Genomic DNA, 16,613 nt, shown 5'->3' with positions numbered 1-16,613 from the left:
TATATGATAAAATATATTAATACATGTATATTAAATACACATAAAATATACATATGTGTATATATGTAACATGTTTGTACCTATGCACATATTGCATATTACATATGTGTATTTATATATTATATGTGTATATGTATGTTACATATGCATTATATGTGTATGCACATATTACACATGTTACATATATATTACATATTACATAATTTCCTATTGGTTGTATTTCTCTGAAGAGTTCTAATACACTTCCAATACAGTGCATCACAATGCATAGAAGAAAAAGAAAGTTTACATCTTATTTTCAGGATATCCTTTGAAGATACCCTATATTTTGTTTGACCTTTCAGTCTCGGCAGCATATTGAATGGTTAGATAGCCTCAGAGAACATTTTGTAATGATTTCTATGTCCTTTCTCACCAGAGCACTGCCTCTAAAATCATCAATGACTTTACAGAATTCAGAGCCTTTCAAAATTGAGGAGAGGCAACAGTGGCAACAATGCTGGCAATAGTGCCCGCTTGGGATCGAAACACTGCTGAGTTAATTTACATAAACCCTAATGGGCAGAATAAAGTCAAAAGGCTCTAATAATGGAGAAAAATATAATGTAGACTTGGTTTTCTATTTTGGAGTGTGTGCAGAGGGGGCAGGAAGGAGGGTTATTCATAACACTTTTGGCATTTCAAGGATTTGTTAAACATAATATAAAATGAAAAGGCAAAATCAAATATTATTTGTTGAATTGTGGACTAGGGATCTAAATTCGACATCTGGAAGCAAAGTGAGGACAGCTGATTCAGTGACAGAAGAAAGCTTTTGAATGTTAAAACCCAATATTTTGTTTAGGCCACTCTACTCATTTAAGTCACTCCAATTTTAAGGAGTTAAATGTCTTTAAAAGGGTATGGGAAAAACATTCAAGGCCTTGGCCTCCTTACCCCTTTCTAACTACTTTGCATACGTATTCACTGTAAACTATAGAACTCAGGATAGAAGAGGCGCTAAAAATTGCTTATTAAAATGAATACTCTTCTACATTGCCAGGTCATAAATGTGGTTGTTAAAATGCTAATTGTCAGGCCGGGCGCGGTGGCTCAAGCCTGTAATCCCAGCACTTTGGGAGGCCGAGACGGGCGGATCACGAGGTCAGGAGTTCGAGACCATCCTGGCTAACACGGCGAAACCCCGTCTCTACTAAAAAATAGAAAAAACTAGCCGGGCGAGTTGGCGGGCGCCTGTAGTCCCAGCTACTCGGGAGGCTGAGGCAGGAGAATGGCGTAAACCCGGGAGGCGGAGCTTGCAGTGAGCTGAGATCCGGCCACTGCACTCCAGCCTCGGCGACTGCGAGACTCCGTCTCAAAAAAAAATATAAAATAAAATAAAATAAAATAAAATACTAATTGTCTTATCTCTAATTGCTAACAAGATGAATGATTTTTTTTACTGCTTCTTCATACTTTTCTGTATATTCCAAAATTTTTTATGTTGAGCATGTACAAGGAAAAAGAGATAAATACATAATAAAAAAATGCATACATCACAGTAAAGTTTAAGCTTTAAGATTCCTCTCTTATTTTTCTGAATAATCTTTGGTTGTATTTTCAAAAGTAATTTCAAAAAGTAAATGTAGACTCAGGTAAAGAGACACTTAATTCAAAAGACTGCAACCTCTCAGACCCGTTAGGATGACTATTATCAAAATAAATAAATAAACAATAAGAGTTGGCAAGGCTGTGAGGAAACTGGAATCTTTCTGCACTATTGGTAGGAATGTTAAGTGGTACAGCCACTATGCAAAACAAATTAAAAGTAATTTGTTACTATTTGTTGCCTCTCCTCAATTTTGAAAGGCTCTGAATTCTGTAAAGTCATTGATGATTTTAGAGGCAGTGCTCTGGTGAGAAAGGACATAGAAGTTATTATAAAAGGTTCTCTGAGGCTATCTAACCATTCAATATGCTGCCGAGACTGAAAGGTCAAACAAAATCAAAAAATTAAAAGTAAAATTATCATATAATCCAGCAATTTCACTTCTGAGTATATATCAAAAAGAATTGAAAGCCGTCTTAAAGAGATATTTACACATTTGTGTTTATAGTAGCATTATTCACAACAGCCAAAAGGCGAAAGCAACCCAAGTGTCCATCATCTGTTCAGCCTTAAAAAGGAAGTGAATTCTGGCACATGCTATAACATGATTGAACTTTGAGGACATTGTGCTAAGTGGGACATTCTGTCAGACAGTTGACAGAATCTTGCAATCTGCAGGTTCTCAGAAGAGGTTATTCAGGAGGGGTTGGTCCACATTCCAAGGCTGGCTGGGGCTGAAGGTGGATCAAAGGTCAGGGATTGTAGGAAAAGAAGCCAGACCAAAGTTTGGTGAAGTCACTTTAACTAGCATCTTATCCAGATTGGTCAGTGAAGACAAACATGTCAGCTAATCATTTATGAAGTAAAGAAGGAGCATTTGGAGGGTGTATGTATGGCCTTGTTGCAGATAAACAAGGGGATTATGGGGAGTCTTATCCAAGTTACATGTTTGCAGTAAGCTGTTTCCAAGAGCACAAAGGATGTGTGTGGGAGGATTTCTTAATTGTTCCTGTTTTCTAGGAGCACAGGGCTCAGGTAAGGTCCAATATGGTCAGTGACATGGTGTAAAAAGACAGAAGCACAGATGGAGTGGGGTCAGGCAGATCAATGCCAGAACTCTAAGACCTTCCTCAAATGCTAGTTCTGTGCCTCAGTTTACCCTTACCTAAAATCAGTTATAGCTATCAAGTGAGTGAAGATGCTGGCATGACTCAAACAGAGGTCTATGAAAGTTCTTAAAAAGAGGTCTGTGAAATGTCTTTAAAATAATAAAACACTATATTGGCATTAGGCATTAGTATGAAATGCAAGCCTACTGCCTGATAGAAATGAGAGAGGGTTGAAAAAGCTTATCTTTTACATATTTAAGGGACAAAAAGTAGTACTTAAATTATAGGGAAATACCTGACAATGTATACTTGACAGCCAAATTGCATGCTAGAAAGTATAAATCCTACAAAAATCCAAGAGTGGGAGTTCTATGAGGACAGAATAGCAAGCAAATGTTCCTGAGGAAAGAGGTGCTCACTTGGGCCTAGATGAAAGGTGATATTTGCTTGAGTGGAGGCAAGCATGGAAAAAATATTGGTAATATCCACAGGTCATAGAATGGCTGGCTATCTGCTAGGGACCTATATTACTTTGCTAGTGCTGCTATACCAAATACCACAGACTGGGTGGCTTAAACAACAGAAATTTTTCTCATAGTTCTGTAAGCTAAAGCCCAAGACCCAGGTCCCAACAGTGTTGTTTACTGGTGAGGCCTTTCTTTCCAGCTTGCAGATGGCTGCCTTCCTGCTAAGTCCTCACATGCCTCTCCTCTGTGCATGCATACTTCCGGTGTCTCTTTCTCTTCTTATAAGAACACCAGTCCTGTTAAATTTGGGCCCCAGCCTTATGACCTCATTTAACCTTAATTGCCTCTTTAAAGGCCCTGTCTCCAAATACTGCTACATTGGGGGTTAGGGCTTCAACATGAATTTGGCGGGGACACAACTCAGCTCATTACAGGATCCCTAGCAAATAAAGTTAATAAGTAGGGATGAAGCCAATATGGGAATGGCATAAAAATGAGGTTTCTGGGAAATGACCTCGGTATACTCACCACAACTGTCCATTTAAGACTTCTCGACCTGGAATGCCCTATTCTACATAATCAGTTCATTGGGCCCATATGCCTATATCCCTTTAATGAGTGAGTGAAGAGGGGAAAACAAATACAGTACCCTTGAAAAGTCAAGGTCCACTTCCCAAACAGTTTTGTCCTTTCCTTTTGGGAAAGCCTGAAGGAATCTATCCATGTGGTAATTCTGAACGTGCTGCTGAAACTCTAGAGAAGAGAGAAAGGGAAGGTTTTCTGCACTTTGAAATGCCTACAAGGGGAAGATGAATATATACCAAAGACAGCCATTTGACCTAGATGTAGCAACAGTCTACCGTTGAATTCATCATTGTGCACCAGCCGTTTACCATCTTGAATGGAGGAAAAACTGCCTGTTCAGACAGGGGAACTAGCAAAGTCTTGCTATTTTTCTGACTTGTTATTCTCACTCGGGGAAGAAAATGGTTTTCAAATATATTGATTATTCTGAACCTTGACTTTAGAAATATCCAAAAAAGGAACTTTAAAAATATAAAATGAGGAGCTTGCCTATAGTTTTCGGAAGGAAACAATAGTATGCTACAAAAATGCCTCTGATGTCCCAGGAAAGATAGTAACTGCTTGTGTAAACATATGTCTATTGAGCTCTTTTTTGAATCCTTCATTCCCCAAGATTCTTGTACTCATTAAGACAGTGGTTCTCTACCATGGGCAATTTGGACACCCAGGGATATTTGGCAAATATCTTGGACTTTTGGCTATGTCTGGGGACTGGGGTTGCTATTGGCAAGTAGTGGGTAGAGATCAGGGATAAAGCTTAAACATCTCCCAATGCACAGAGCAACCCTCCACAACAAAGAATTGTCTATCCCAAAACGTCAAAACTGCCAAGGTGGACAAACTCTGGAATTTGAAAACAGAAAAAAAATCTAGGGAAAAATGACTGACACAGAAAACCTGCCTGCTGGACAGTGCCTTTGCAGGGCAGCTGGTGAGCGTCTCACCACTTCCTGGTTCCCTTGGAAGTTCTAAGTAAATAAAGAATTGAGCAAACCAGATAAAGTACAGTTTCTTAATACAAAGTACAAAGCTCTGTAAAGCTGGTTTGGACAATGCTATGAGGCACTGAGGCCAAATGTGAGCTTCCTCCCTCCTCACTGGGAGACAGCTGCTGCACACAACAGGTCCAACCTAGCTTACCTTCTGGGGAGCAGGAACAGCCGCGTACCACACTTAAGTACTACTTCAATACTGCTAACTTGTGGGAAGTAGTGCTGTTTGCACTCTACGGAAATGCAGTATATGGATGAAAAAGCATTGTCCCCAATCATTAAATCCCATAAATGTCAGAAGCCTTGTTTGCACAGGAATAACAAGCAGTTGAATATGTTCAGTGGTGCAAGGTAGGTGTTTGTGGTTCTCCCAATTCACAATGCAAGTATTTCTTTAACTCTATCTCCTACCATTCTCTCTCTCACTCATTCTAACTCCTGCCACATTGGTCCACTTGCTATTCCTCCAACATGTCAAGCATGTTTCAAGTGCATCAGCACGCACTTTGGCACATAGATGTCCTCTGTTAAAACATTCTTCACCCAGAAATCCCTTACTTCATTCAGGTCTCTGCTTAAAGGATCCTCACCCACCACTCACTGTAGCACCTGCCACCCCTACAATTCACTAGGCGTTTTCGCCTTCCTTTTCTCATGGCATTCCATTCCCTGCTGTTTCACATACCTGTTTGCTTCTCATCTCTCTCCCTCTCCACACTAGAATAGAGGCTCCATGACAGTGGGGACCTTGTCTAATTTCAGTGCCTAGAATATTATGTGGATATCATAGGCACTCATTAGAAGTTTGTTAAATAAATATTCTAAATGCCTTTTTATGTTCTTGCTCTCTCTCCATTTTCCTCCCATTAGTTTTTCCTAAACTCTGAAACCTGCTATTTTCTGATTTTAGATTATCCATTTTTATTTCTTTGTCTAAATATTAAACCAGATACTGTTACTAACCACTTTGTTAGCCCTTGGAGCTAATAAAAAGTTTGCTGAATTTTCAATAAACAAGTACTGAACAGCTGCTAGAAGTCAGTTTTGGATGACATGGGTAACAACACAACAAATAGAAGAGAGCATGGGCTTGCCCTGTGGAAGAAAAGCCAGAGAGAGCCAGCATTCATACCAACACTTTAATGGAAGGACCCATGAGATCCACACCATGATCAAGAACAAGGTTGTGTGAGGTCACAGAGAGGCCGATGATTCTGCCTCTGGAGATGACGAAAAGCTTCCTGGAAGAACTGATGTTTGAAAAGAAAACAAAAAACAAAGAAAACTTAGAAAACAGGCAGAATCCGAGAGAAAAATAGCCCAGGTAGAATTATAAGAAAATCAATGGCAGATGTATTAGCCTGAAAGTGTCTGATGACAGGGTAGATAGGGGGATGAAATGGATTAACCAGTCTCTCAGTGAATGCACTGTAATATGATGAGATGATCACTCCAAGCCTTCATGACAGTTCAACTGTGCTAATAATGACTGCAGTGATGTCATTAACAAAAATCACATTAACAATATTAATTGCAGCAATGTCATTAACAAAAGTCACCTTTAGGGTGAGGAATGATGAGTTTGGTCTCTGTCATTTTGTGTTTGAGATTCCAGAACGGGCCCCGTGATGTGGTGGAACTGTTCCTGGCTATGGAGCTTCATGGCTCAGCTCTGGAACCCTCCTAGAGATTCTGTGAGCCAAACAATATCATTGGTCACATTATTTCTCCTCAGAGAGTAGCAGAGTGGATTATGTGGTTTACCAGTAGACTCCTGACCAATATGAAGGCCATCAAACAAAAGTCTTTCCACTTTATTTCTTATATACTTCAACTAATTCTATTAAGTTGGACCATATAAAATGGCCATTTTACAGGTCAAAAATAGTTAAATACAGGCAATTTTATGTCAGTGCTGTTGTGATAAGCCCATGCTCTGGAATCAAAGAAACCTGGGTTTAATACTGGCTCAGAATATATTAAGTATGTAATTTAAATCTCCAAGCCTCAGTTTCCTATGCTATGAAATAGTAACAATGATTTGAGTGTTTTATAGATGTTGTGAGGATTAAACGAAAGACACATGTGAAGCACTTAGCACAATGCCAGGCACATCTCATCTTTCTTCCCTCCTACTACAGAGAATAGCATTTCCCTACCCATCTTCAAGATTACTTTTGTCTTTCCCTTCTCCTTTCATGATCATTATTTCCCTGGTATTCCCTCCCTCCCACACTGTCAACTGCTTCTCCCCACTCTCTGCAATCACGCTCAGGTCTTCAATATCAGGACAAAACTTGACTCCATTGGCTCCTCCTGCCACACTGCTGTTTTGTGAGTGTACCATTTATAATCTCTGCTTCTGCTTCCTCAAGGTCCACTCTCGTTGAAGGAGAATAACTGCCCCTGTAATTCCACTGAAATGGCCACTCAAATATTGCCAGTGACTTCTAAATGAAAACATTTAGTGATCCTTTCTCAATTGTAGTACCTTTGGATTTCTTTGAATCATTTAAGCTGGTTCCCACCTACTCTGTCATAAAATCCCTCAAGACATTAAGACTTGAAATCATCTTCGATGGCTCTTCCATGCCTACATCAGGGCAATCACCAACTCACATTGCTCTTCCTTCCCAATGGTCTCTCATATCTTGGTCTCCACATTTCTACCACACTTTCTCCATTTAAATATATGAATCAGACTTTACATATTTCTAAAATTTGTCATCAAGGGAAGAGCATATATAAGTAAATAATTTTTTTCAGTTTTCAATTAAATGAGTGGAGAGAGAAGGGAAATTCCTAACTCAATGACAACAGGAATTGTTCAGATCAGCAGGGTTGAAGTTCTTGGAAAGTAGTTATATTGAATAAATTGTTGCATTTAATTAAAAGTAGGCAAAGCTAATCTATCTAATTCAGGATCCATGCCTGTGAATCTTTGGGCATATGCCTGATCATCAGAAATTGCAGTGAGAGCATAAGGAAGGAGGGAAACTTTCAAGAAAAGGAGAAGTACAAAAGAGATGTGTTTTACTGGCTTACCCTGCAGAAGCCTTACCAGTGCCACGCACAAGGCCCCAATATCTCCATGGAGCACATATTGAAAAATCAGTCCATGGGTCCTTATACAAGACTGAGAGTGGCCATTACCTTTTCTCTTTAAACTTACACTCACTAATGATCTCCTCTAAGTCTTACAATATAAGACACAGTTTGTCTGAAAACATGGTTTCCACAAAATCCTTAAACTGGATAGTCTTGTTACTAAATAAACTTCTTATCCTGAGTTTAAATTTGAACCTGTCTTTAACTGAAGCTGACATTATCACCAAAGGAAAATTTTAGTAGATCTGACTGCACAGCTCTCTAAATTCCCAGTTAAACTAAGTTCTTAAAAGCATTTCTGTATAAATAATTTTTTCCAGAAAACAATTGGCACTTGGGTGAAATATTCAAGCATGTTGTATATTTTTAAGAGTCAATTTCTCTGTTTGTAAGATAACACAATACTCAAGTGTTACTTATTTTCAATGCTTCCATTAAAAACATCTAGAAAAATTTCAGCTTTATTTTCCTTGAACAAACCTGATAAATGTTATTACTACAAGTTGGCTTAGGGACATCTGTTTTAAAATCCATGGTATTTTAATTTGAAGATAATGTATTCAGACATGCTTTTGGTGACAATGGCTCTAATTAGGATGTATTTTATCTTTTTTGAATATGAATGATCTCTCTTCATTCTATGATCTTTCCATTTTTCCTAATATAGCAGCAAAAAATATTTTCTTCAATCTGCAAGATGGAAAGTTTTGTGAAGTCCTATACTTTTCTTCTTTCAGATAAAGTAGAATGTTTCATTCTCTTGAAAGATAATGAAATAAGAGCCAAGAGAACATGAGGGTAAAATCACCTTGTCAGGAATTACTGAAGGCTACATAGAAAACAAAGAAAGAAAAACAGAAATAAACATTCAAATGAAAATAAATGGATCAAGCTAGACTGCAAAGAGAAACAAATAGGTCTCTGAGGACAACAGCAAGGGAGCAAATGTTTAGAAAGTACACAAAACCCTCTGCTCAGCTGTTCTTACTTCAGTTCAGCACACTTCTCACCATGTTCTTGGTAATTTACAGACTTCTTTTACTTATTTCATTAACATTCACTTTTCCTTATCACTAGAGCTCCATTGTGTCTTTCTTAGAAGACAAGTAAAATTGATAAATATTTGAGATGTCCCACCTATGGTGGGAAAGGGGTGGAGGCTGGGAGGAAGCCTGAGGAGTACACTAAGTCAGGAATGAGGAGGCCCATGTTTGGATGTCAGGCCTACTTCTTGTTGTCAGTAGGATGCAAGTGTTTCTTTCCAAAAACTTAAGAGAAATGACACATGGTTATTATTCCCCACATGACAATATGGAACAAATTAAGTGATAATAGCAAGTGATAGATGCTAAGACGATGTCGGCATGATGAGTGGGGTTCAGAGGTCTGGGCACGAGTGTCCAAGAGATGTTAAACCAAACTCAAGACCCAGCATGTGATAAGTGTTCTCTAAATATTTGTTGAATGAGCAAATGAAGGAATGAATGAATCTCTTGGTAGACAATGCCAGCCTAGCCAGTGGAATTCAGAAAGAGAGGTTTGGCCAGGCTTGGTGGCTCATGCCTGTAATCCCAGCATTTTGGGAGGCCAAGGCAGGCAGATCACCTGAGGTCAGGAGTTCAAGACCAGCCTGGCCAACATGGTAAAACCTCGTCTCTACTAAAAATACAAAAATTAGTTGGGCATGGTGGCACATGCCTGTAGTCCCAGCTACTCAGGAAGCTGAGGCAGGAGAATTGCTCGAGGCCAGGAGGTGGAGGTTGCAGTGAGCTGAGGTTACGCCATTGCACTCCAGCCTAAGTGACAAGAGCAAAACTCTGTCTCAAAAAGAAAGAAGGGAAGGGAAGGGAAGGGAAGGGAAGGGAAGGGAAGGGAAGGGAAGGGAAGGGAAGGGAAGGGGAGGGGAAGGGAAGGGACAGAGGCTTGAACTCTTTGTTAGAAAATATTTTGAACAAAATTCAGACCCTGCAACATGATAGCATATCTTAGAAATATCTGTTAAATGAAAGAATTGACCCATCCAACTGAGGCAGCTACATAATTTGTGGGACTCAGTGAAAAATGAAAATGCAGAGGCTTTTGCTCAAAAAAGCAAGAAAAAAGGTGTTTTTTTAAGGGTACTATTAAGTACTTTTAAAGGGTACTAAACTATAAAGTTTTCTATTTAGGGTAGTAAAATATACTTTTTTTCTTTTTTCTACAGTCTTCCTCGTTCTCAACCTGTTATGTTGGATTTTATTTGCTACTTAATGTCACTCTAAGTAAGTAAAACTTAAAATTTTACATTTTCAGCATGACTTTTACCACTCATCTTTATATTTGAGAATGCCAGTTTTAAATGCAAGTACAGGAGCATTTAACTAGTACATCGAATCATCGTACACAGTGATACAGACATATGTATTTCGCCCACACTAGACCAGTGGAAACATTGCACAAAACCAACAACAATTTGTTCTTTTTTGTTTTCACTTCTTGATATGTGCCCATTCTACAAACCCTCTTTACCTTCAGCTTACTAATAAATAAGGAAACACTGAAAAGAAAAGAAACTATGGTTGCCCTATCTTTCCTTTTCCTTCTAACTTCGATGGCTGGGTTTGATTAAGACAGCAAAATAACACAAATAAGAAAATATATGATATGGTTCATTGGTTGCTCATGTTTCTTAGGATAACAGTCTTCTTTCTGCCTTCTAAGAAAGTTATGATGCAAATAGAAAGGATGGCTTCCTGGGGCTATCAGCATCCGCATTTATTCCTGTTATAGATGGAATATGCTTACCTTGTACTTGCTTTGAGTCTTACTGAACTGGAATGCATCACAGGTTTTCAGGAATTCTGTACCCATCGTGTCATTATGTGTATATGGAGCAACCACCACCTACAGGCACACATTTCACATGTGTCTTCTCTGCTCACCAACATGCTTCCTTGTCCCATCAGGCTCCATTTATAAAATGTAAGCTGTCAGCATGGTGTGTGAGGTTCAGAGATCAGGGCATGAGCTGTTGTAAAGGTGTGAAACCAAACTCAGAAGCCAATACATAGTAAGTGTTCTATAGTTATTTGTTGAATGAGTGAATACAGAGCAGTAAAAGGGAAGTAATCAGGAAATAAAATTATTAGGAATTTGAAGATAGCAATAGTACAGCATTAAACCAAGTGTAGAGCCCTTCTGGGCACACAGTACTATGCAGTTACACAAGTTTCAGGCCCAAGAACAACCAATAGATAGGTAGATTGATAAAGAGGAGAAAGCACAGTAGAAATGTGTGGGTACTCAATGTAATATTGATATTAGTGGTAATACAGATAACATTTACTAATGCATTAATTCACTTAATCTACATAACTACCTTACAAAGGAAGAAATTATGTCATGTCTAATTTGAAGGTGAAGACACTAAATCCCAGACAATTATTCTAAAAAGTAGTAGAACCTGGACTATACAAGTCAAGCAGTCGGGCTCCAGGACTGATGCTATTAACCACCATGTGATACAGAGTCCAGCATTCATTGAGTATTTAACAGATAATGCTCTAAGTATTTGCATGAACTATCTTTAGCATCCACCTCTAAGGTAAGTGCTACTATTTTCTTGATTTTACAGAAGGAAAAATATATGGCTTGGAGAGTATAAGTTACTTATCTATTATGTTAAAAAACTTAACAAGTGTTAGAGATAGGACTGTAATTTATGTTTTTAACCCTTACATCAAATCCTTTCCAAGGAGCTTGTTATCTCTAGAAGATAACAACCTAGTAAGAGAGAGAGAGCCATATGCTGAAATCACCTTAGTGCTAGTGCAATGTCATGAGTAATGTAATTCTGAAAGGATATTTTCACAGTAAAGTCCTGACTGTCATACAAACATACTTTGAACATGGGTCAAAGATTTTATTTAACTCCTTAAGCAATAGGAATCCAATAAGATATATAACATGACTTCAAAGGAGAATCTACAGAACAGACATATATATAGGCAATCAGGAATGCTAAAACAAATTTACTAATAGATCCAAAACTGATCAATATCCACATGACAAGTATCAATTACACCTCCGCTGGACAAAATTTATTTACATCTTTATGAACAAGAATCATTTGCATTACTGTCCATTTTCTATAACTCACAACATTATAAAGTAGCTCAAAGACTATGAAAGATGTAGACTCATGGATTGAGATGATCCTAGGAAGAATGCAGCAGGTCCTCAAATAATGCTTCATTCAACATTGTTTTATTGATGTCTCCCCTCACATATCACATATCAAATTAATTGATCCTTCATATAATTCAGATACATTCAGAAGTAACTTGCCTTTGACAGGAGATGACTTTGATCAGATACTCTCCAAGGGTGAGTGAATTTGAAGAAAATTTCTGTGCCATACTGGACACATCATACTTATGCTCTTATCATCATCTCTACATTTTAAATACTTTCTCTCTCTATTTGCAGTCTTTTTCAAGTTACTTTAAATCTATGATTCTGCTAGGTGATTTTATTACTTGTTGTTACCTGATTTCTGCTGTAATAATAATTCATTTATGTTTTAGATTTTTACAATGAAAATATTTTTAAATATGCCATATTAGTGGGACAATTTATACCAAAAGAGAACCAATTTTTATTTGAAGTTGAAGAACTGAGGATTAATTGACTTAAAAATCGGCCGGGTGCGGTGGCTCAAGCCTGTAATCCCAGCACTTTGGGAGGCCAAGGCGGGCGGATCATGAGGTCAGGAGATCGAGACCGTCCTGGCTAACATGGTGAAACCTCGTCTCTACTAAAAAATACAAAAAACTAGCCGGGCGAGGTGGCGGGCGCCTGTAGTCCCAGCTACTCGGGAGGCTGAGGCAGGAGAATGGCATGAACCCGGGAGGCGGAGCTTGCCGTGAGCTGAGATCCGGCCACTGCACTCCAGCCCGGGCCACAGAGCGAGACTCCGTCTCAAAAAAAAAATAATAATAATAACCTAATTTGGGCTTTTAGCGTCTATATATTTAAGATTTTTGAAATTTTTTGAGTATTAGAAATTCCCATGTAACACACGAATTTAACAAGTATATATATTGCATTCATTAAATATGTCATGCTTAAAGCCAATGCTAATCTAAAGATTGTGAGAATCGAGGGACTTTACATCAAATCAGTGGAACAATCAATACAAAGGCAAAATGCTATTTGCAGAATTTTTTTAAAAAATTGAATGAATCCTTCATTTGAAGAATTATCCTAAAACCTATTTGAGCAAAGTAATTCTTTTCATGCTGGCCATGGGAAAAGGCTAAAATGAGAAAAGAGTGTCAGCACAATCAAAATAATAATTGATGACTTCTAAGAGAAATTCAAAGACCATTTTGCAGGGTTCAGGTAATATTTGGTTGTCTCTTTCCAGTGTGTTCGCTCCTTTCAGCTCCTTACAATGGACGGCACCAAAAAGTATGTAAACAATGACAAAAACAAAAACTGAAAGTATTAGCATGTTTGGTTTTGCACAGCCCAAAGGCTATGAAATTTCAAAATACTTCTCTAGCATCAGAAACTTTGGAAGTTGATAGTGTGCCTGGATCTCAGAAAGGAGTCTAGCAACATTGTTTTTCTCACCTTCTCACAAATAAACTATTCCTTTTAATCTCACATTTCACTGTCTTTGAAGAGAAATTGAACTATGCCTTCTCCACGAAATAAAACCAGGTATTAAGAAATTGGAACAACTATATAAAAAGCTTGGCTTCTTTGTATCATCGTTACATGAGCTTCTAAGTCCTTCTAAAATGAGGTCAGAGAATGTGGCCTATGAGAAACTGTCTTTGGAATTTTTGCACACATGTTTTATGGCCTAGGATAAGTTCATTTTTTGTAAGTATTCCATGACCTAGGAAAAAAAATTATAAATTTTTTTACTCAAGTTATTGGGAGCAGTCATTTTTCAAAAGATAGTCACTGGATCAAGATGGTTGATTATAGTTTTCAAATCTTTTATATCATTATTGATTTTTGTCTGCTTGATTTGTCAGTTACTGAGAGAGGTAAATTAAATTCTCCCATTATGTTGATGATTTGGCAATTTCTGCTTATATTTCAGTTCAACTTTTGCTTTATATATTTTGAAGCTATGTTATTAAGTACATTTACATTAGAAATTATTGTCAATATCTTCCTGAAAACCCAAACTTTTTATTAACATGCAATAAACTCTTTTATTTCTAGTAATGCTTTCTACATTAAAGTCCACTCTTTCCAGTTAATACATCTACATTAATTTTCTTCATTGTTTTATACTTTCTGTTTTATCTTTTTCATCCGTCTACTTTGAATTTTTCTGGATCCCTATAAACAGCCCAAGACATTGTCTTTTCTAAAGTGAAAATTGTGGAAATTTTAAAAATCCACTCTAAAAACATTTGCATTTTAACTAGGGAATTTACCACATTAACATTTATATAATTACTAATATAAATGGACTACTTTCTACTATCTTATCTTGGGCTGCCTCTTTGCTCCAATTTTTCCTTTGTTCTTTGTTATTTTTCTTCTTTAGTTATTTAGAATTAATGTTTGTTTCTTATTTTTTTCCTTTATTTTATTTTACCAATCCTAGGTTAGAAGACATAAACTCTATTTCCATTCTTTGGTGACTACCTGGAAAATTTTAATATGCATGTTTAATTTACTAAAGTCTAAAGCCAATATTCTTGCAATCTTCCCAAAAATACAAGGATCTTAGAATGTTTTTCCCTCATCATGGTCTTTCCTGACTTAATCGTTGTCCAGTGAACTTAATTCTTTTTTTTTTTTTTTTTTTTTTTTTTTTTTTGACACGGAGTCTCGCACCGTCGCCCAGGCTGGAGTACAATGGCACCATCTCAGCTCACTGCAAGCTCCGCCTCCCGGGTTCAAATCATTCTCCTGCCTCAGACTCCCGAGTAGTTGGGACTACAGGCGCCCGCCACCACGCCTGGCTAATTTTTTGTGTTTTTAGTAGAGATGGGGTTTCACTGTGTTAGTCAAGATGGTCTCAATCTCTGGACCTTGTGATCCGCCTACCTCGGCCTCCCAAAGTGTTGGGATTTCAAGCGTGAGCCACCGCGCCCAGCCCTCTTTATTCTTAATCCAACAAATTAGACATTATTACTGAAATTCCAATGTGTTTTAAATTTCCCTGTAATATTTTCCATCCTTTTGTTTTCCTATGCTACATTCTGAGCAATTTCTTAAGAGATACCAGTGTACTAATTGGTTTTCTTTCTTCAAGTATGTCTAATCTGCTTAACTTGTATAGAGTTTCTAATTTTGGTTGTTATATTTTTGATTTCTAAAAATTTAATTTTAGTTCCTTTTCAAATATCTCCAATTATTGTCAGTAAAAATATGTTACTTCATTACACTTTTTCTGTCTCCTTTTATTTCATTAAAGCATTTTATAACATGATTCTTTATATTTGATGTCTGAACATTCCAAAATCTATGTTTTTTGAAAGTTTTGAAACTTCTGAAAGTTTAATTCGGTAGTTTATTTTTCCCGCTGGTTTTGTTTATGATGGCTTGTTTTTCATGTTTTATAATTATTTTTAAATTGTGCGTTCATATTCTTCAAAAACAGAGTAGCAATTCTTTGAAGTCTTGTTTTAAAATGTTTCCCTCCAGAGACATTCATGTTTCCTTCTGCCAGGTATCTGCAGGTACGCCTGACCCAGGGACACTACAAATTTTCTACTCAAGTCTGTTTTCTTCAGGTGCCACAGGAAATGTGATTTCCATCCCCAAATTCATATGACTGTAGGATTGGAGTTAGGAATTTTCTGGAGGGACATGTTTCTGCACTCCACCCAGAGCCAAGGCACAAGCAGGTAGTATCTCTGTGGGGTGGACTTTTTTCTGGTACACTACGGGAGGTGAACCAGCTTTATTCAAGGATCTTTTATCTAACTCTTATGATGCTCAGAACCAGGCTTTATCCTCACATAAGTGTGACCTATTAACGATTCACCCACCATGACAGATGCCTCCAGGCAAAGGCCAGCTCCAACACTCATTTACCCATCTGTAGCCATGCTTTCTTATTGTTTCTGGCCTATTATAATTTCCTTTATTTTATTGACAGCTCTGCCTTTACAAATATATTTTAACAAACTTTTTAAATATTCTTTGACAGCATATATTCTTCAGGTCCATCCTATAATTGAAAATCAAAGCCAGCCCTGTTTAACCACAGTTCTGCTAGAACTTTGAATTGGCTCCTAGCCACTCCACTGAAAAATAAATGTACACCAGTGATTTTGAACAATTTGCCTGTTTTGACAGGAGAATTCTAGAACTCTAGTTTCTGTTCTTTCAGACATTGACTAGATGAACCTTGGGAATCCACTGGGTTGGTGTTGCTGTCTCATCTATGAAAGACAATAACTAGATGCTTCACTTTCCATAAAGCTATGTAAGGTACACATTACTTGCCCTATTTGCAAATATGAATAACTGAAATAGCAGGATGCACAGGTCATTATGAGCAATTTGAGATAGGATTCATAACTGGATACTGAGGGCAAGGACTCTGCTCATTTCTTTCACATCCTTTGCTCCTTCTATGCTGTCTTCAGCTTTCCCCCAGGCAAACTGGAACTGATTAACCTGGGAATAAAATCTGCCCTCAAAAATATCTTAAGTTTATCAGGTAAGTGACTAGTAAAAATTGTAGTAGAAGTTCTGGACAAATATTTTACAGATACATGTGAAGAGGAACATTCCTTCTTAA

The sequence above is a fragment of the Trachypithecus francoisi genome, unplaced genomic scaffold (genome assembly GCF_009764315.1).
Source record: "Trachypithecus francoisi isolate TF-2019V2 unplaced genomic scaffold, Tfra_2.0 Lachesis_group2, whole genome shotgun sequence".
NCBI lineage: Eukaryota > Metazoa > Chordata > Mammalia > Primates > Cercopithecidae > Trachypithecus > Trachypithecus francoisi.
The sequence above is the reverse complement of the archived record's forward strand: the minus strand, read 5'-3'. Positions refer to the sequence as shown.